The sequence below is a fragment of the Triticum dicoccoides genome, chromosome 2A, assembly GCF_002162155.2.
Source record: "Triticum dicoccoides isolate Atlit2015 ecotype Zavitan chromosome 2A, WEW_v2.0, whole genome shotgun sequence".
In the NCBI taxonomy this organism is placed as follows: domain Eukaryota; kingdom Viridiplantae; phylum Streptophyta; class Magnoliopsida; order Poales; family Poaceae; genus Triticum; species Triticum dicoccoides.
In genome coordinates this window covers 438,428,704-438,451,065 of record NC_041382.1, presented here as the reverse complement: position 1 = coordinate 438,451,065, position 22,362 = coordinate 438,428,704, and positions in this window count along the sequence as shown.

Sequence of the window (22,362 nt, the reverse complement as noted above, 5' to 3'; positions counted from 1 at the left end):
TCTTTTGTTCCGGAGTGCCGAAGACATCTCAGAGGGTTCACGTTTCCATTATCAATCCATTCAAGATATCTCGAGATTGTTATCTCATTCAAGCCATTTAAGTCAACTGGTGCATTCTCTCTTTTAAATTGTTCAACGGTGTATCTTTTGAGTGGGCCCTAACCCACAGGTCTTTTCCCAGGATCTTAACTGACTCTTCTTATTTTTCTGGAGCTTCTCAAATTCTTTTCTAAAGTTTGACGTAAGAACGAATTTTCATCAATCAAGTGCCTTTCTCCAAGATCTTTCAAATTCTTTTCATCGTTGGTTCAACCTTTCTAATTTTCCATTCTGGAGTGTCTCAACAATTCATGGTGGTGTCTCTCATCGTCATTCTCAACATTTGAAGACCGAAGAACAATTATTCCTTTAAATCTTGCACCATTCTCTTCAAGATTCGTGATTCTAGCTTGCTGCCATCCTCTCATAATTTTTTTGATTGTGAGTATTCTTTTCACCTATCCGGAGCATTTCATGAGTTGTTTCCATTTCTTTACTCCGAAGGCCATCTTTTCAAATATTATTCATTCCAGCTTTCAGCTATTGTTCTCCAAATCTTACCGGTGCTTCGTTCAAGTATTATCTAATCAGCTCGTGATCTCTTCATTCTCTTGTATCTAAATGTCCCCAAGTATCTTTGTTCGTTTTCAAATTCTTACCGGTGATTCATCCTTTTACTTCATTCGTTGTTCAATTCTTACAGTGGTTCTTCCAGGATTCTCTTCCGCTGTTATCATATCAATTCATTCGTTGTTCCAATCCTACCGGCGGTTCATTGAAGACCTTCCCAAGTTGACGCTATATCTATCTTAATCCTTTCTACGAGAATAAGTAGTATGCCAAATCCGTTGCTTGTCATCAATTTAAATTGGTGAAGGATGAGCATAAAATAATTCTTATTCTTGATTCACTCAAATGATTAATTCATTATTTTGGAGGTCCATCAAATCCTCGGTTTCAATTGTTTTTATCTTCTCTTTTTCTCGGAGTTCCAACCTTTTTCAATTATTTTACCACGAAGATTCATCTAAATCGGTACAAGGATTCACCTTGTGTTTTCAACTTCTCTTTCCTTCCGTTTGCTCATTCTTTTGTTTAACGGAGTTCTTCATCAAGGTTCTACATGATGGTTCATCAAGGATTTAATTCCTTCTTGAAGTGTTCATCAAGATTCTTTTCGAAGGAGCTCAAGCATTCTTCATCTTGCATTCCGGAGTGAAATTCTTTCTTCCATATCATTGGAGGTGGTATTATGTCATTCTTGATAATTTGAGTTCATGTTTCATGATTCACAGGTTGTTAAGAATGGGGTATTTTAAATCCATCAACCTCTTCGTTGGAGTTATCTTCGGTTATATATATTTCACCTAAAGCCATCCCTAAGGACTCTTGCTATTTCTGGTGCCCATAAATGACCCAAGTTCTTCATTTATCCTCCCGGTGAAATAGTTTCTCATCTCCTTGTAATATCAATCCAATCAAATCTTTTACGTGAGTGGCAAGTTGTCACCTCAAGCTTATCAAGCTTATCCTTTTAGTTGTTGATAATCCAACAACTCCGTTCTAGCCTTTGTTGTAAGCGTGATCTGCCAAGATCTTGTTTTCTACTTCGTGCATTCCATTCTCTCTTTTCTTCCGGAGGCATTTGCGATGTTGCTCTCTTCTACCCTTCTTCTTGTTCTTGTCAGGATCGTGTTCTTTTCATGCTTACCCATTTAACTGGAGTATTGTGCCCCTTTGCTCATGTCCTTTTCATCTTATCAAGTCTTGCATCTCGTTTCAACCGGAGTGCTTACATGTACTTCTCGTCCATTGCAACCCTCTCTCTTATGCTTTTCAACCTACAAGGTTCCCGTAATGTTCCTTGTTACTTTTTCTAATGGAGTGTTTCAACTTCGTTCATCTCCGTTGTATTCTTTTCTCGAAATGGCTTAACCTTTTCAAGGTTCTTTGGTTTCACTCGTTTGTCAAAGAAGCAACTTAGTTTTACCTCTTCTCTTTGTCTTCCGTTTTTTATTCCCTCCGGTGCCATTCTAGATCTCGGGACGAGATCCTCTCGTAGTGGTGGAGTGTTGTGATGCCCCGAGACTGTTGCGCCAGGTGTCTTTTAGTTATTCGCTGTTGTTGCCTTGTCATTTGCTTGCGTGTCGCATCTTGTCATGTCATCATGTGCATTGCATCATTATGGTTTTGAAACTTGCATCCGTCCCGGTCTCCTCGTTCCGTCCGTTGTCCGTTCTGAGCCCAGACACACTTGCACGCGCCCGCGGCACGTCCGAAATATTATTTTATAAGTGGCCGGAAAATGTTCTCGGAATGGGTTGAAAGTTGGAATGTGGTGTTGTTTTGTTGTAGGTAGGCCGTTTGCCAAGTTTCATCGCATTCGGAGTTCTTGACACCCCAACGGATAACTATAGCGGCAATATAGCCGGTCAAAACGTCGGACGTTTTAGGTCTCCGAAAACCATTGCCGGGTTGTTTTCTCTTCTCTCCTCTCAGCCCAACTCTTTTACACAGCCCACTAGGTCCAACCTAACCCTCCTCACATCCGAAGCCGTCCGATTGTTATCGGAGCACCCTGAAGCCCCTCCTAACCACCTGACCCCCCCCCCTCTTTGCATTAGTGCATCGAACCTCGAGTGCATGTCTGAAAGCTGTCCTGGACCCGACCCGGATAGTCGTCACCGTTGGGTCCGGAACATCCCTGAACATCTACAAAATATCGTCATTTTATTTATTGGACTCCTTAGCATATTTATTCTCTTCCGTCGGATTTTGATCCGATGATCCAAAATCCTTCTCCTTTCACCTACATGTTATATATAGCCCCTAACCCTAAATTCTAGGGACCTTGTCCCATCCATCCCATCCCCACGCCGCCGCCACTCTCCTTGTTTTCAATGTCGGACCAACCAGCCGCCCTCCTCATTTATTCCCCTGATCCAACCAGCAACCGCAACCCTGCACCCCTCGCTCCAGCGTGCCCGTGCCCGAGAGCCTCCCTGCTTGCTCGATCTGGGATCGAGAGGGAGCTCCTCCTGTTTGCTCCTCCCTCTGTGGCGCCGTCGCCGCCAGTGGACCCAGCGCCGGCCTCCCGCGCTCGACAATGTTCCCGTCCTCCTCCTCCGCGCGTGCCCGCCTCCTCATCCCTGTGCCCGCAGGCGCCGAGGCCAATTCCTCTGCTCGATCCAGTGGGAATCATGAGCAGCTCATCCCCGTTGCTTCGATCTCCAGCAAGCACCAGGACCTCCCCGGCTCTCCTTCTCCTGCCTTGGCCCGAACATCGCTGTTGGTGACCTCGTTCCTCTCCTTTTCCTTGTTTTCTCTCAATTCCCCTCATTCCTCTCCCTCACCCTGCAGCCATGGTTCTTTGCAGGTCCCATTCATGGCCGCCCGGTGGACTTCAGCGCCGCCAACCACGAGACCCAGCTGCCTCATCTTCGTCTATGTCTAGATTCGTCGACCGTCGCCTGGAGCCTCACCTGTGATGCGCCCTCGCTAAACCTCTCCGTCGTCTTGCCTGCTCTGTGCCCATCCTGCATCGCTGAGGAGATGCCTCTGCAGGGACCCCGTTGAGCCCATGCCAAGTCCCTGTCTCGTCGGAAAGATTCTTTGCGCGTCCCTTTTCCTCCGAACCGAGCAGACCTCCGCCTCCGCTCGATCTGGTGCCCTCCGACTTTGCCATGCCCCGCTGCCATTCCCTGAACCCTCTGTCGCTGTTGCTCTGCCTCCAGGCAAGGAGATGAGCGAGCATGTCGCGCCCGTGCCCGTTGACCTGGTCACTCGGCCATGCCTTGGACTACGCCGGCCTACGTCCTTCTCGACTGGGCCAAGCCCATGGAGAGGCCACCACCAGCGCCCCCCTTTTTTTATCCTGTTCTGTTGGACCTCTTTTCAGATTTCGGCCTGTAGTATTTTTTCCCTGCGCTGCGATTTTAGCAATTTTTCCTGAGACAACGGTTTTCCAGTTTAGCCCCTAAACTTCATGCATTTAATAACTTCACAACCATGCATCGGATCTAAATAAATTATACATGAAAGTTGCTTAGAATTTTGTCTAGTTTAATAATATCCAACTTTCATGCACGTTTGAAATGCTTAAAATGTTGTTTGTTTAAATTTTGCCCTTGCCATGCTAAAATGCTTTATTTCATAACTATTTAACCGTAGCTCCAAATTTAATAATCTTTATATGTAAATGGGGTAGAAAAATGCCTAGTTTAACATGGTGCTTTTCACCTTGCATGTTTAACAACTCTCAAATATTGCTTAGGGCAGAACAGTACCATAACCAAAATATGCACATGAGGATTCTCCGGACTTGTTGTTTTGTTGTTCCGGCCTCATTTAAACTTGCCTAGTAAGATAGTTTCATTATGCTTCACCTCTTGCCATGCTAACAACATTTAATATTGTTGGGTACACAAACGAGATCGAACTAAATAACTTGAACATGGTGTTTCGCCAATATGCAACGGAGTTGCATGTTGAGCTTCACTTAATTTGTAGGATGGTTTGTGCACTTTGCCAAGTCATGTATCATAAACCGGACATGCATCACACTTTGTTATGCATCATGCCATGTTTATGTGATGGTTGTTTACTATGTTGTTTGCTTCTTTCCGGTGTTGCTTCTTCGGGTTGGATCCGGTAACGTTGCGTTTGTGAGGATATGTTGGCTACGTCCATTTGTCTTCTTCATGGACTCGTTCTACTTCCTTGCGGGATCTTAGGCAAGATGACCACACCCTTGAAATCACTTCTATCTTTGCTTGCTAGTTACTCGCTCTTTTGCTATGCCTATGCTGTGCTACCTACCACTTGCTTATCATGCCTCACATATTGTTAAGCCAATCCTCTAACCCACCTTGTCCTAGCAAACCGTTGTTTGGCTATGTTACCGCTTTGCTCAGCCCCTCTTATAGCGTTGTTAGTTGCAGGTGAAGATTGGAGTTTGTTCCTTGTTGGAGCATAGATATTTTGTTGGGATATCACAATATCTCTTATTTAATTAATGCATCTATATACTTAGTAAAGGGTGGAAGGCTCGGCCTTATGCCAGGTGTTTTGTTCCACTCTTGCCGCCCTAGTTTCCTCATATCGGTGTTATGTTTCCGGGTTTTACGTTCCTAACACGGTTGGGTTATAATGGGAACCCCTTGACAGTTCGCCTTGAATAAAACTCCTCCAACAAGGCCCAACATTGGTTTTACCATTTGCCACCTAGCCTTTTCTTTCCCTTGGGTCGGCCGGCTCAAGGGTCATCTTTATTTTAACCACTCGGGGCCAGTGCTTCTCTAAGTGCTGGTCCAACTGAGCGATGTCCGAGGCTACCAGGGGCAACTCTGGGCTGGCCTACCCGACGTCTGGCTCATCTGAGTGTGCCCTGAGAACGAGATATGTGCAGCTCCTATCGGGATTTGTCGGCACATTCGGACGGTGTTGCTGGACTTGTTTTACCAGGGATGCCGACTCTGATCGGATTGTCTTGGGAGAAGGACTTTCCTTCATTGACCGTGAGATCTTGTCATGGGCTAAGTTGGGACACCCCTGCAGGGATTTGAACTTTCGAAAGCCGTGCCCGCGGTTATGGGCATATGCGAATTTGTTAATGTCCGGTTGTAGAAAACCTGAAACTTATCTTAATTAAAATGCATCAACCGCGTGTGTCGCCGTGATGGTCTCTTTCCGGCGGAGTCTGGGAAGTGAACACGGTGTTGGAGTTATGTTTGACGTAGGTTGTTCTAGGATCACTTCTTGATCATAGATTCTCGACTGTGCTTCGCCTTCTCTTCTCGCTCTCATTTGCGTATGTTAGCCACCATATATGCTAGTCGCTTGCTGCAGCTCCACATCATGCCTTTTACCCTTCCTGTAAGCTTAAATAGTCTTGATCGCAAGGGTGTGAGATTGCTGAGTCCCCGTGACTCACAGATACTTCCAAAACCAGCTTGCAGGTGCCGTTGAACCGTGGAGGTGATGCAACCAAGCTAAAGGAGGAGCTCGATGAAGATCGTGTTCGTTATGTTGTTTCCGTTTCCAGTTGATCAGTAGTGGAGCCCAGTTGGGACGAACGGGGATCTGTGTAGCTTTTGGGGTAGTCTTCTTTTATTTTGGTTCTGTAGTCGGACCTTGTGTGTATCTGGATGATGTAATGTTATATTCATTTATTGTGTGAAGTGGCGATTGTAAGCCAACTATGTATCTCTTTCCCTTATGTATTACAAGGGTTGTGTGAAGATTACCTCACTTGCGACATTGCTTTCATTGCGGTTATGCCTCTAAGTTGTGCTTCGATACATGGGAGATATAGCCGCATTGAGGGCGTTATAATATTGCACTTGTATCACCATCTCTTCACCGAACTAGTGCACCTATACAATTTAACATTGTATTGGGTCTGTTGGGGACACAAGAGACTCTTTGTTATTTGGTTGCAGGGTTGTTTGTGAGAGACCATTTTCATCTTACGCCTCCCACGGATTGATAAACCTTAGATCATCCACTTGAGGGAAATTTGCTACTTTCCTACAAACCTCTACACTTGGAGGCCCAACAACGTCTACAAGAAGAAGGTTGTGTAGTAGACATCAACTCTTGTCGGGGGGGGGGGCTTCCGTAGCCCCGACAAGATCCTTGCCGGGGCAACTTGCCTAGCGCCAGCAGAGCGCGCCACCCTTGAGCCTAGGGGTTACCGACGCCATTAGCCACATCAAAACCAAGGCTCGGGAGGCACCTCCATGGTGGCATGCAGATCTTTGTACGATCATAAATACGCAAGATTGGATGAGAACCAGAAGAGGACGATCCTTGGCGAGATCCCTGCCAAGGAAATCCACGAGACCCCCGGCAAGATCCTTGGCGGGGACGACCGCGGTGCCACGGCAAGACCCTTGCCGGGCCCCCGGCAAGACCCTTGCCGAGGACCTCTGTGGAGCCGCAGCCAGGCCCACGTCTGCCAAGACTCCATCGCTGCTCCCATGCAGCTGTAGCTCAACCAGTTGGGGGGCACCTGCGTGGCACCGTGCGGCCTCCACACCGACTCAGCAAGCACCTGCGTGGTGGCATGCAGATCTTCGTGAAGCCTCCCCCATCATGCCAGCCCAGCAGCCAGCCAACATGGCACTACAACACCTTGTCAGCTCAGACACGCGTCAGAGCCAGGCGAGGCGGCGGCAGCTGGGATGAGCTTCCTTGCCCCCTGATAAAGCAAGAGGGGAACATCGGCAGTGCATTATTTGCGGTTGTCCGATGCTGCCATAGGATAGACTCAACCGCGATGCACCTTTCCACCTCCTGTGTGCCACTGTGGCGACAGCTTTTGTCTATAAAAGGAGGCCCGAGGCATACTGGAGGGAGATTCAGATCCTGGAAACTAGACACACACCGTAGCTAGTACAAGAACTCAAGAACACTCAAATATACATCAAACTAGGACTAGGGTTTTACGCGTCTCCGCTGCCCGAACCTGGGTAAACGATTTGCGTGCTAACCGCGAGACCCGCTCTTTGCACAACCCCGCGCCCACCAACCGTAGAAGGGATCCCAGTGACCCCATAGGTGTCGTTTCCCACCGACGGAAACTTGCTTTCACCTGGTTCCTCTTTGGTCCTTGTAAATGGGGTCCCAGGTTACCATTTTAAGTGTAAAAGTGGTGTTCGTCAAGGGGACCCTTTATCACCTCTGCTGTTTGTAATCGCAGTTGATCTCTTGCAATATCTGGTGAATGACATGTGCAACCGTAATATCCTTACCATGCCATTCCCAACACGGTCTAATGATTACCCCATAGTCCAATACGCTGATGACACCCTGATTGTTTTGCCTACCATCGACAGCCAATTAATTGCACTCAAAGAACTGCTGCAGAATTTTGTAGACTCCATGGGTTTGCTTGTCAATTTCAGTAAATCCTCTCTGATCCCAATGAACATGTCTGAGGAAGAAGGAGTTAGAATTGCTGCTCCGTTAGGGTGTTTTGTTGGCTTGATGCCCTTCACATGCCTAGGATTACCAATGGGTACCTCCAGACAAACTATTTATGATCTGATGCCACTCGTTCATCGCTTTGAAACAAGATTATCTGCATCTTCTTGTCCGCTCAATTAGGGCAGTAGACTACAGCTCCTTCAGTCTGTTCTCACATTCATGCACATATACTTCCTCTGCTCTTTATCTATACCACAGGGTATTCTCAAGCAAATTGAAAGGATAGAGAGGCAGTGTCTTTGGAGAGGAAATACTGAAACCCCTAGACAATCTTTAGCTTCATGGGATTTGGTCTGTAGACCAAAGAAGTATGGTGGCCTTGGAGTTATTCATTTGGGGATGCAGAATGAAGCCCTTCTAATCAAGCACTTGTTCAAGTTCTTCAACAAAATAGATGTTCCATGGGTTAATCTTATCTGCGATACTTATTATCACTCATCAGCTCCACAAGTTACTCAGCTTTGTGGGTCATTTTGGTGGCGTGATGTGTTGAAACTGTATGACAAATTTTGCATGTTAGCCACTCGACAGGTGCATGCAGGGAACACAGTGATGTTCTGGCTTGATCAATGGCAAATTGATAATAGGTTGATTGCCCTTAGAGATCGTTTCCCTAGGCTTCATTCATTTGCCATCGATGATATGACAACTGTCAAGGATTTCCTAGATTTCCAATCGGTGGTTGAGGGTTTCCACCTCCCATTGTCTTCGAAAGCATATCTGGAACTAATCCAGCTTCAAACTTTGCTGCAACCTATCAGTCTGGATTCTCATGAGAAGGATATTTGGAAATGGCCATCTAAATCAGGGGAGTTTCAGTCTAAGCTCTACTATGATTTCACCTTCTCTCATTTGGTGATTGACCCAATCTTCAAGTGGATATGGAAATGCTCCTGTACACTCAAGATAAAGGTTTTTGGGCGGCTTCTATTGATGGATCCTATCGGTGTCAAAACCGGCGGATCTCGGGTAGGGGGTCCCGAACTGTGCATCTAAGGCGGATGGTAACAGGAGGCAGGGGACACGATGTTTTACCTAGGTTCGGGCCCTCTTGATGGAGGTAAAACCCTACGTCCTGCTTGATTTATTCTTGATGATATGAGTATTCCAAGAGTTGATCTACCACGATATCGGGGAGGCTAAACCCTAGAAGCTAGCCTATGGTCTGATTGTATGTTGTCCTTCAGACTAAAACCCTCCGGTTTATATAGACACCGGATGGGGCTAGGGTTACACAAGGTCAGTTACAAAGGAGGAGATATACATATCCGTATTGCCTAGCTTGCCTTCCACGCCAAGTAGAGTCCCATCCGGACACGAGACGAAGTCTTCAATCTTGTATCTTCATAGTCCAAAGGATATAGTCCGGCTGTCCGGAGACCCCTAATCCCGGACTCCCTCAGATCCTCTTAACACAAGGGACATGATACAACGGAGACATTGAATGACCAATATGATACTTGTGTTCTTTGCTAGTCTTCCCTACATGAAGACAGAGTCAACCTTTACTTCTCTTGCAATTTCAGTGAAAGAGTTTGGAATTATCTTGGGATTTCTTGGCAGGACCTACATAAATAGTCCACTTTCATGATGGCCTCAGCTTCTAGGATGGAATTCAATAAACCTTTCTGCTCTGAGGTGGTTTTGACTGCAGCTTGGAATATCTGGACACAAAGTAATGGGAAGATATTCAGAAATGAGACACCTAGCTTGGGTAGCCTCTCTCCCTTAATCAACTTTGTAAGTATTTTGTTTTGTTTTCTTTATTGTACAGTGGACTCTTTCTTTGTATTTGATGAATAAAGGGATGTGAGGCTATTGCCGTGCAGTACATAGTAAAAAAACATTCTTCCCCCGAGCCCCTCCCCTTCCCTCCCCCGCAACCATGGCAAGCCGCCAAATATAGTCCTTCGCCGCAGTGGTGGACCTCACACCCCACCGGATCTACCTTCCGCACCTTGGAATCCCCAAGTGCCAACTCACCACTTCAACAGAGCCGCTTCAGCGACTGGCTTGTCCACCGCTCCAGATCTCTTGACCGCCATCATGGTCCACCACACCGTATCTGCTTAACCGGAGCCCTCGTCCACCACAATGTAGGCCCTTCACTGACTCCCTCATTCGTCCCATAGCTGGACCTTTATACGAGGCCTAGTCCGCTGCAACAGAACCACCTCACGGACAGCACTGTACACCGTGCCCAACGAAGCCTTCGTCCACAACACTGGACCCGCTCCATAGACGCCATATTCAACTCCACCGGTCGTGCTTTACTGATGTTGTAGCCTCATCAAGTTATTTTGATTTGTACTCCTTCGGTTTTTCTCTTCTTTATCGTGCAACTGTTCACTTAACAGAGATGAGCTTTCTTGTATGTCGACATGTGCCGCAACCAAAGCACCCGAGCCGCTTCAGCAATGGCGACAGCTGGCCCAAATTCAACCACAACACGAGCACCGTCGATGATCCTTAGCTATCAAGTATGGCAATGATACCCATACGCTGACAATTAGGTACTATTATCCAATGGCCAGCGCCTATGTTCACTTTCTTAGCATAAGCACCACACTTTGAATTTCTTCAAGGGATCATTCAATTTTTCATGAGACGTGTTATTCTGCTTGCACCTGTAGGGCCATACTTCTGGCACTGAACATGTTACATGTGCTAAATTACAAACCAGTGCACATATAGTTACAATGCTTTAGTTTTGTCCTAAGTATTATTGTACTTCCTAGATATCACTGCCCACTATTTTACTTCTTGCATGCTATATTTATGATAGTGGTGTTGTTCTGATGTCACATGTTGGTTCCATCAGACTGCTTCATGTTCTCTATGCTTAATTACACATCGGCAAACTAGCATGTGATTCCGATGCTTTTTGTTTGTTATACCCTACCTTTTCTGTTGCTAGCTATTACATCACTACTCCGAGCCTCTGTTCATTACTTTTTTGTGTGTTCCTGATCTTCCCAAGTTGCATGGCTAATTTGATGCTTCTATTAATTATGGAGCTGCCAACCCCATCAAGCAAAATATTTGTTCTTTTGGGGCTGGCACCTCGAACAAGTATAAAAATAGAGTGAAGCACATGTATTGTCATGTAAGCACACACCCTTCTTTCATTAGTTTAGATCAACCATTGATGATCAATTCGAACCAGTGCATGCGACTAAAATTAATTTTACCTAAATAGAGGGTGCAGAATAAACTACAACAACTAGATTTGCAACCACGGGATGCTGATCTTGGCTTGTGACCTCAACATGTAATCCTACAGCAGCGAGGCTTCACAGCAACATATGGTAAGCATGTGTGCTTTATTACATGTGAAATGTAATACGTGTGGGCTACTTTCTTGGCTTGTGACCTCATCATGTAATCCTACAGAATTACAAATAGTTCAATTGTCTGCTTTGCTGTATGGCTTGATTCAAATGCTGGTTTATTACTTGTTATGCTATACCTGAGTTGGCCAATATGTCAGTAGTGCCTACTGTACTATCGTAAAGAAATGAATGCCTAGTTCATTTGAGTCCTTAACTTTTCCTATGAACTTCATTACAAGACTGTCTTCGTAGTTTATATGAGGCGACACTGTCAAGTGCTTTCTCAGATTATTTCAACTGCTTAGATGCCTTGGCAACTTAAATATAGCGGTGGTACACTCCCTTTCAACTAGGGATGTCAACTGGGTCCCATTTAATCCTGATTAAAGTCCACTAGTGGTATGATAGTTCAAAAGAGTTTTTGTTTTTTGAGGAAAATGAACTAGGGAGCTAGCCAAAACTAACTAGATGGGACTGGCAGATGTCGTTTATTTGCCACTTACGTCCCTAGTTTCATCTTACCATTTTGATTTATTTTCGGGTGATGCTGCTTCGAACCATTTAAATATAGCTTGCCATGCTCGGTAATACTTCGTATGTCGTTTACCATGTAAGCTTATTGCCTGGATCATGCGATAACTATCTCTTACTTATGTCCAGCGGAAACCTTTCAGGATGCCGTTCACACTAGGACACAATGTACAACCCCAGAATCTATTCGTGGAAGCAGTGCGCTATCTATGTTACCAGATGAGAGAAGTTCAGAGGCAACACCGCTGGAGAGCAATCTAAGCACAGATATTATAGTTCTTGAGGCTCTACTAGAGGCATAAAGAGATAGTGTGGCTACCATGAACGAGGTAATCTTGATATTGAGGCTGGAAATTATGCAATTAGTTGCACGAATTATGCAAGCAACCCAAGAATTGGAGGAAGTAAGAATGTTACATTTGAAGACGAAGGAGGTCTTGCTGTTTCTGCTATTAGAAGCCCAGGGTAATCCTAGTTCTTCTTTAGATACGAGTTGAAATTGTCATCAGATTATTGTACTTGCATGTTGTGTCATGTCTCTGAATGGATTATGTTGTATGACCCCCTATGTTGTCCATGTGTTGTAATGATTCGAATTTTTTAGGCAAGGTAATCCTGAGTACTTGTATGATTGACATAAGGTGAACTGTTTTTCGTGTGATCATATTGTATTGGATGACATAACTGTTTGACTCAAAGTGTACCCAACCTACTAAATTCAAAGATCATGGCATTTATAAATCATAATCATATATAAAGGTGGAATAAATCTTTATCGTGGTTTTGAAGAAATAAATAAATAAACATAAAATTATCTATGGATATTCATAATTGAATACAAATTGGATATGAATTTAGTTGCCAGGCCTCGGGGCAAACGTGAATGCTAATTCCCCCATGTTTTGAATGAAGCGGATAAACACCCACTATCATTTCTGGGCCACCCGAAGCAAGTGTTTGTGAGATGGAAATTAGTGTCTACCCATGACACTTGACATCCTTATCGACCGGATTTACACTGCTGTCGATATGGGTAGACTAGTAACTTCAATCAGACGAGACACGACCGCCTCTGAGCCCATTCAGACACGATGGGCGCCAAACGTGGGCGCCAAAACATGTGGCATCCACCGAAAGACATGTGTCTCTCCCTACATTTCCCCATTCATACACGGTGGGCGGCAAAACAATAACTCTCCTAGTCCGAAATTGATGTAGGCAAATAGTTTAAATAGGGGGTGATGTCTAACTTCCCTTAGACTTGACACAACCGCCCTACCTATCAGCCCTGTTCATACACCGTGTGCGCCAAACGTGGGGTGCAAAACACGCTCTCCTTGCCCAAAATCGCTACCGGCAAATATTTGGGAGAAGCCAGATTACCGTCCTATCCCCAACCGACGTGATGACTGATATTTTAAACAAGGGATAAGTTTGTAACTTTCCCACATTTCAGAAAAGCGCGTACAAAATTTTGAGATCCCCCTCCCCCTCCATTTCCCCATTCATACACCATCGGCGCCACAACAACCTCCGAACTGCGGCCAGCCTCCTCTGTCCGCCACCCCATCCTCCAACTTGCAGGAGCCGCTACCCCTACCCCGTCGTCAACTGAAAGAGATGGACACTCTCATTCACGGCGACGGACCAGGATCCTTTCATTGCGTCCTGTCGCTTCATTGGAGCTGTCGTCCACCTTGTCGTTGCCGCTCGTACGACCGCCTCATCCACGGCAACAGGATTTATCCTCCGACCCGGCCGTCTGTCGTCTAAAGTCTTCTTCCCCACCACCGATAGTCATCGCACGTGTAGCACCCTCAAAGTATCAGCAGGGGCCTACACGACGTCGCAAGAGAGGTGGTACTCTTCCATATGTACTTAAGTTATTGATCTCACCTGGATAATAGATCAGAAATTGTTTACTGTACTTTTCTTGTCTGTACCAAATTGTAGTGCCTAGTTGAAAGCAAACATTAGTTGCGAAGTATCTTTGTCCGGTTTGCACCTTCAGATCCGCCATGGTGCTGTCACTATACTCGTAAAGCTTATGGTTTCCCCCCTTTATATTCACTACCATCATCGTAGGTGCTTCGTGTCGTGCTAGCACTGCTCCTCAAGACCTCAACTCATCAAGTGAAAAAACATGCCACTCATAATTCCAAAACTTATGTGTTGAAATATGAATCTGATATGATGCTCATATTAGTAAAACAGAGAATGTTTAATTGGTCACCTAATGTTCCTATATTCGTTTCGAAAAGCATGCCCGCCACCGACTGGTCTAGCTAGTTCCACTTTTCTGATTTTACTATTGATGCTTAGGGTTTTCCCCTTTTATCTACTCTACCATGATCTGCATAGGTGCTTTTTGTCGTAGTAGCATTACTCCACACTTCAAGCTAAACAACACAACACTCAAAATTCCAAAGCTTAGTTGTTCAAATATGATTGTGATATGATACTGATATTAGTTAACAGACATATTTAATTGGTTAGTTAAAGGTCCCACTTGAGTTTCCAAGTGCATGCCGCGACATATAGAGAGACAACAGGATTGCATTTCTTTGTCACTTATTGGCTGTACTTTCTTGTCCATACTAAATCTTAGTTGTTATTTCAAAGCAAACATCAGTTGCTAACTACCCTTTGCACGGTTTGCAGCTTCAGATCTGCCATCCCACTGCCACGGTCAACACTATACTCATCATGCTTACGGTTTCCCCATTTTATGATGACCACGATCAGCCTACGTGGTTCGTGTCGTAATAGCACTGCTCCACCCATCGAGCTAAACAAGCTTAGTTGTACAAATTCAAATCTGATATGATGTTGATATTAGTAACACTGAGAGATGTTTAATTGGTCAGCTAAATGTTCCTACTTTAGTTTCGAAATGCATGCGAGCCACATATGGAGAGACCGGAAGGAATAGTATTTCTCTGTGTGCTCTGGTTCATCATGGGTGGGCAACCGACATTGTATAGAAAGACTTGTAATATCTTCAATCTTCTTGCTCTTATGCTCTTCTTTAATATGATCCTCTTCTGTTCTTTAATAAGTATGTTCCTTGTTGGGAAGAGTACCAGAGACATTTGCGGTCGACTGGTCAGGTCGAGTTGTTCTCCCTTAGTATATTTCGAATCTGTCAGGTCAGGTCGACTTGTTCTTCTTTACTATATGTTGAAGATATCATCTGCGAAGTATCATCACTTTTGGAGCTCTCATATTTTGAGTAGTAGGCCACATTATATTAATGCACACACCAAATTACAGCATGCATGGCATCTCTCAGAAGAATTGCAGAGATAGCACAAATAGGTTTACAGGGAGGCAGTATTGGATTAGAATCACTACTGCATTACAAAGATAATCTCAGTTGCTTTTATGTTTTCATGCATGTCAGGTATTGAACATTATAAAAATGAATATGAGAATGGGTGCATGAGAGGAATATTGCAGAACAATCCACTGGCTAACAAACTTGGCATGGTGGAGGATGGCCTATCTTATTCACCCCTCAAGGTGCTTCCTCTATCTTGTCAAGGTTGTATTGGTCACACATATTTTTGCCTCTGACCTCTTGCATTACTTCTACTTTGTTACACCATATGCTTAGTTTTAGCATCATATATTAGTATATGCCATACCTATCCATTTTCTATAGCAATTCCATGTGTCGTCATACTATGTTTTTCTAGTCAAATGTTGTTCTTTCATAATAGATGTCCAAAAGGAAGAGGGTGAATGCAGATCCTCAAGCAGTACAAACTAGGTATTTGGAAAAGGTAGTGATACCTGTTACATCAGATAGATCAGCAGCCACAGAAAACACATGCCCAACTGTACCACACTTTACCCCTACTCCACTGGCCAAATCCCTATTAGAACTGCTGAGTGCCCAGCGTCAGGTACTGTCTATGATATCAACTCAAAATTTGAACTCTTAAATTTATGCATGTGCCTTACCTTCTCTCTTATATGAAAACTAATTTCAGATGAATCTCCTTGCTCAAAGGACCATAGGATCTCACAACAATACTGGGCTCTTCATTAGTCTTGTCAGTACCTCTTGCCCTTTGTCAGCATACTTACACTCATTGCTATTTGATTATGTAGCATCACTATAAATGTTTGTTTCTTTATCCTCCCTTTGCTTGAAATTATAAGATCTATATTTACTCTTAGATAAATGTAGAATTGACATAATGGTTATGAAGTTTTGTATTTCTCATGTAAGTACCCGTTGTCATGTACTCGCTCTGTATAGAATTAATTGTTGATCAATTGGTTGTATTTAGAACTTAATAGTGCTAGATACATCCATTTGAGCGACAAGTAATAACAGACAGCGGTGGTATTACTGTACTTGCATTGCTCTGCATCTTATCTTCCCTGCCCACCACTTTCTCCAAATTATCATATCTACATTTACTCTTACCAAAATATTGAATAAAGCCAATACCACTGCACATGTTGATGTCTGCATTCCTCTTGTCAACACCTTTGGCCTTGTAACGCTGTACTTAATTAATTGCTATTTGATTTTGTATCATCAGTCTGCACCTAAGCTTCATTATTCTCTACTTCTTCCAATATTATTTGATCTATATTTACTCTTTGCAAAATGTAGAAAAATGGCAACGCTTATAAAGAAGTTACTTTGGGGAATTTATTAAATTATCCTTCCATCTAAATGGAGAAGGGCTTTGTCCAGCCCGTGTTAACATGTAATGTAACTTCATCCTTCTCAAGCCTTCAAACTTTGTTTTAGTATAGATTTGCATAGGCATCATTTACTTTGTTGTTTACATCTGATCGGATGTTTGCAACAACTACCAGTTTTAAATTGTAGTTGTAAAAACATGTTCCTTATGCATAACAGATCCATTTATTTTCTTATATAATTCTGAAACCTGTTACGTGTCTCCTTGTTTCTCTTTTAGAGTCCTGTCTCTTATGCCAGGCTGAACTTTAGGGAAGATAGTGAGCCAAACCATCTTGAGGAGAGCGAGATGACCCAAAGTTCCTGTCTTGATGAAGACAGTGAGTTGAAGGTACTCACCAGCAGCTATGAGACAACCTCTGTGCAGTCGCTGCCTCAATCAGTTCGACTTCTTCAGTCTCAACTTAAAGCGGAAAGGCTTGCTTTAGCTCAGCTCCGACTCGAAGTCAAAGATGCAATGAAGATGTCACATGACTTCCTTGCATACTATGGTGCTATATAGCTACGGATGGGGCATCTATCATTGACATAACTGAGGTCTCATAAGCTTGTTCGTCTGCTTGCGGGGCCCGTCCTAGCCATGCCTAGTGCCTTCTGAAGTGCTCTCAGTTTTGCATATTCTTTTGTCGGCGCGTTTATATGCACTCGCGGCGATCTTTGATGCCCAATGTATGTAATCCGCTGTCACATTGTGATTTATTATCACCGGGAGATAACTTTGATTCCAAGTGGATGTAATATGATGTAGTTTCTTTATTTTATAGTCTAGGTTGATTCTTTGGTCGGTATTTTGTAGTTTAGGCCGGAAGGTTTAGTGGATCTTAGTGTTGTCAGTCTTCAGGCGGGCCCGTTACTCATATGGGCCAAAAAGTGGGCCTATAATCATCTTGGGCCATTAGCTGGTCTAAACCTATAGTATTTTCCCACCTTTAACCGGCTGAGTAAAGTTCTAGCCAGCTGGCCCAGAAAATACATGGGCTTTTAACAGGCTAAAAACTAGATTGGGCTAGCGTTGAGCCAAAAAATTCACGGTCCAATACAGGGCAAAACTTCTTAAGGCCCATGTTTGGCCTAAATAGGACGAGCAGTTAACATGCCAAAATATAGCTTAGGCCTACTTGGCCGAATAAAATTATGGGATTTAAGCAGTTCGGTACCCATGCGAGCTATAGGCCCAAAAGTTTCACGGGCCATTATCAGACGGGCTGTAAGTAGGCCAGATTCAACACGGGCTGTAAGTAGGCCCAACTGTTACACGGGCAATTAACAGGCAGATATGCCAGTTGGGCTGAAATTTATCAATGAAGTCTACGAGCCATTAAGAGGCATAAAGTTACTTTGGACAAGAAATAGCCCAGTTTCTGCATAGGCCGTTAAAATGGACTAAAGTTAATCCGGGCCGACAACGTCCCAGATGCACAACGGGCTGCTAACAGGCCGAAAGTATTATCGGGCCGAACTGGTAAACATGCATTTAACCGGCTAAAATAGAAACCTGGCTATGAATGGGCCCAAAAGAACAGTGTCCTGGTAATGGGCCTGATCCGATATAGGCTATAATTTGGCCCAAAACATGGCAAGCTGTGAACGGGCCAGATCTAGTATGGGCCTCAATTTGACCCAAAACATGGCAGGTTGTTAACGGGCCAGCCCACGAGTGTCTCAAAAAACAAGGTGGGCCTTTAGTTGGGCCGACCTTTTTACCTAAAATGGGCCACTATTCTGCTGTGGCACGTGTCGACATATCATAGGCGTCTTCCGTCTACTGTAGGAATGGCATCTGTCCCCCAACGATTAGCTGACACGTGCATTTTTCGCCAAATGAGAATTTTACACATGGAGAATCCCCATTGGTTGGGGCTGTTAACGGGTTATCGGATCCAAAACGAAACCCAATAGCTGAACGGCGACCCGTTATGTTGGTTGCCACATGTCGGTCACCCTTGACGAAAGCACTTCCATGACGCGCGATTTATCGTCATGGAAGTGGACACTTCCATGATGATAATTTTGGTAATGTCATGGAACACTTCTATGACAGCACATGTATTACTATCTTGATTCTGTCATAAAATCATCATAGATGTACATGCATGATAGAAAACGTGACCTACTGTGACAAACATGTATCATAATGGAATTGTATTTTTTTGTAATGACTGCATATCACTCTCTACCGCTGAAGCAGAGTACATTGTTGCTGGTTCGTGCTGTGCTCAATTGCTATGGATGAAGCAAACCCTCAAGGACTATGACATCAGTGTGAATAATGTGCCACTCTTCTGTGACAATGAGAGTGCCATCAAGACTGCTCATAACCCAGTTCAACGCTCGAAGATAAAGCACATCCAGATTCGTCATCATTTTCTTCGAGATGATGTGTTGAAGGGCGACATCTCTATTGAGCATGTGAAGACAGAAGAACAACTAGCCGATATCTTCACAAAGCCCTGGAGGAGAAGAGATTTAGCAAGTTGCGGTGTGAGCTAAATATCTTAGAATCTTCGAGTGTTCTTTGAAAAGGACACACATCCTAACACTTATCCAAATTAATGAATTAGATGTGCAACACACGAAGTAATGTTTCTCTTCAATCAATGAAGACTAACCCTCTAAGTGTGAAGGAATTAACAAAGAATTTGATTCTCAGAGCCCTATGACAATTGTACGCGGCATGTGAAATCATCATTCTTATACAGTGGGTCACGCCACCAACAAAAGTTGAAAATCTTCGATTTCAGTTTTCCTTCAGTTTTTGAAATTCCTTAGTTGTTCAAATTCTTCAACTTCGCAAAGTATTCACTCTTTCCGACTGTGTTCTTCATTGACTATATATATATATATATATATATATATATATATATATATATATATATATATTTGAGTTTTCAGTCCCCTACAGCATTCACTTATTGTTATTTCTTCAAGTTGACTTTTACCTAAGTGAATGTGATCGGACCCGTCCCCCTCTATGCTAAACTCAACCCAGTCTATTCACAAATTCTTCATGTGTGTTCTATTTGAAACCCATTCAAAATCTTCACTGTGTCCTTGTGAGTTGAAGAATTTGCGAACGATATTCTTATCTGAATTTTCGGATTTTGCTGTTCAAACCATTCAACATCCCATGATGAGATTATTCTATTTACCCACGATCTAACAAGATCTTCACTTCACAGTACGTGGGTGACACATGTCACTAGGATGAGAAGGATCAGGGGCACATTCGTTAATTTTCTTCGAACGAGCGGTTTTTCACCTCGGCTATAAACACCCCTCACCCTCCTCCAACCTCATTTAGCCCGCTCGAGCTCGTTGACCTAGTGCTGCCGCTACCTTCCATTGTCACTGGTGAGGAAGAGCTTCACTGCCTCGACCTCGTCGCCGTCGTACTCGCCCTGGCCGCGGAAATCTTCACTCTACTGCCGCCATAGTTGTCTTCCGCCGCCAAGTTAGGGCGTGGAAGAGCTGAGTGGATGGGATGCTCAACTTCTTCTTTCAGTTCTTGTGTTCATCTTCAAGGGTAAATAGAATCTATTTTTACCGCCATTGTTGATTCTGATGATTTCCACAAAATCTTCAAAAGGTGTTTGTTCTTCAACTTCCACACTCTTAAGCACCACACTTGTATCCGTTCTTGATTTGTTTCTCTAAGCCGTGTTTTCTTCAAGATTCCTTAGTTGTGTCGATTTTCAATCTATACAACTCTAGAACCTAAGTCAAAGAATGCTTAGTGAAATTCCTCAAGACACCCCTGGTCAAATTCCTCAAACTTGTTTCTATTAAAAAAATTCTAAGAATGCATATGACCTCTCCAAATTCTTATCACGTATACTCTGTTCACAGGTACACATGTCCGCTGCTGAATCTCTAGGTTCTCATCAACTTAACTCATTTGCAGTGTTACTTGATGGAAAATTGCATACCTCATCATAGAATTCGATTGTTCAAAATCCTCAGTTGAAGAAAATGGCTGACGGCAAAAGACATCAGAAGGGAGGCAAGAGACCAGAAGTGAATACTTCTTTCGAGATCTCGGATGATATCTAGGCAGGGTACTACACACCTGATGAAGCAGTTCATGGAAAGGAGACGAAGAATGAGGGCGAAGTGTGCATTCAGAGGATAGAGAGGAGATGGGCAAGAGAATGGAGGGAGTACAGATATGTGACTCCTAAGTACATAAAGAAATGCGCCGTACACCCTCGATGCCCAAGACCTCCATTGGCACCAGGCCAAGAAGCTAGCTGATCCCACTAGCATCAAGCGTGGTGAGGATTTTCCAAAAGAATGGGCAAAGCGGCAAGCTAAGTTGGCCAAAATGGCCAAAGAAGCAGTGAAGAAATTCAATGAAGATTCTACTGCTGTAGCTGTTGAGGCCTCTGCTAGCAAGCCTAAGAAGGCTATGCCAAAGGAGCCTGCTCACAAGCCCAGTTCCTCATGGCCAAGCTCTTCAAAGCCCTCACAGCCTATTCCTCAAGCTTCTTCCTCAAAAGCAGCTCCAGTCCCCTCTACAAAATCCTCAGCAACTGCTACGAAGTCCTCGGCACCTGCGCATCTCTCCTCTTGCCAAAGGACCACTAGAATACCAATTGCTTCAGGAGCATATGCAAGTTCTTCAGCTCCTCCTCAGTCCTCAACTGGCCCAACCTTGCTGAAGAAAAAGGCTGTTGCTGGATGAGGCACAAGGCCAATTTCTCAGAAGAAGCAGGTTACCTTTGAAGTACTGTCTAGTGAAGACCAAGCTGATGATGAAGAACTAGCTGAAATCATTAGAGACACACAACAAAGGGCCGCTAGAGCTAAAAGCAGTGATGTGCCACTTCTACTGGATCCAAAGTTGATCCTTGACTTCATAGATCTCTAGCACAAGGACCCTAACACTCCTATCCCTGATTTCAATCTGACACCTGGCCAAAGTCATATGTTGACAGCCCTTATTGGTGAAGAAAAATGGAAATTTGAGAAGACCAGACAACTAAAGAAACCTCAGTACAAGAAGGAGCATTTTTTGAAGAAAAATGACCTGAAAATGACTCCTATTGAACTTGTGACTATGCAGACTGGGATCAAAGCACTCAGTGAAGAATTTGACGCTTATCGGGCAGATTGGCTAGGAGCCAAAGTCAGATTCGTCAAAATGGCAAAGGGATTTACATAAAATGTTGTAGCTTCAACGCAACATGAAATTCCTCAGGCTGAAGCAGCTGCTCAGCCTACTGAAGAACATGCAAGAACATCTGATGACAATTAGGTTGTTGATGATTTCTAAAGTACTAGGCCTGCAGAAGAAATTCCAACCACTGAAGAAACTGCGAGGGCAACCTCCACTGTTGTGCCTGAAGATCAAGCCAGGCCACTTGAAGCATCTGCTACTGCGCTTAAGGACACTGAACATGCCAGGGCAACTTCATTAGTTGCGCCTGAAGAAACTAAACCAATTTCATCTGCTCCTCCTACCAAGTTACCTCAGATGACAAGTACCAACCTTCCTTCTACATCAGAAGAGAAGCACACCAAAGTTGCAGAGAAGGTTGTTGTGAAGAAAAGGAAAGCATCTGCAACCTTAGAGTCTTCAGCTCCAAATAAACTAAAGACTTTGACAAGCTCCTATTCAAACCCAATAGATGTTGTTCCAATATCAAGCATGCCATCAAAGGAGATTGTTCCCTTTGGTGAGGAATATGTGATTCCTAGTGAATCAAATGAAGAAAATCCTTCTGCTGCTACGTCATAGTAGTTAGATAA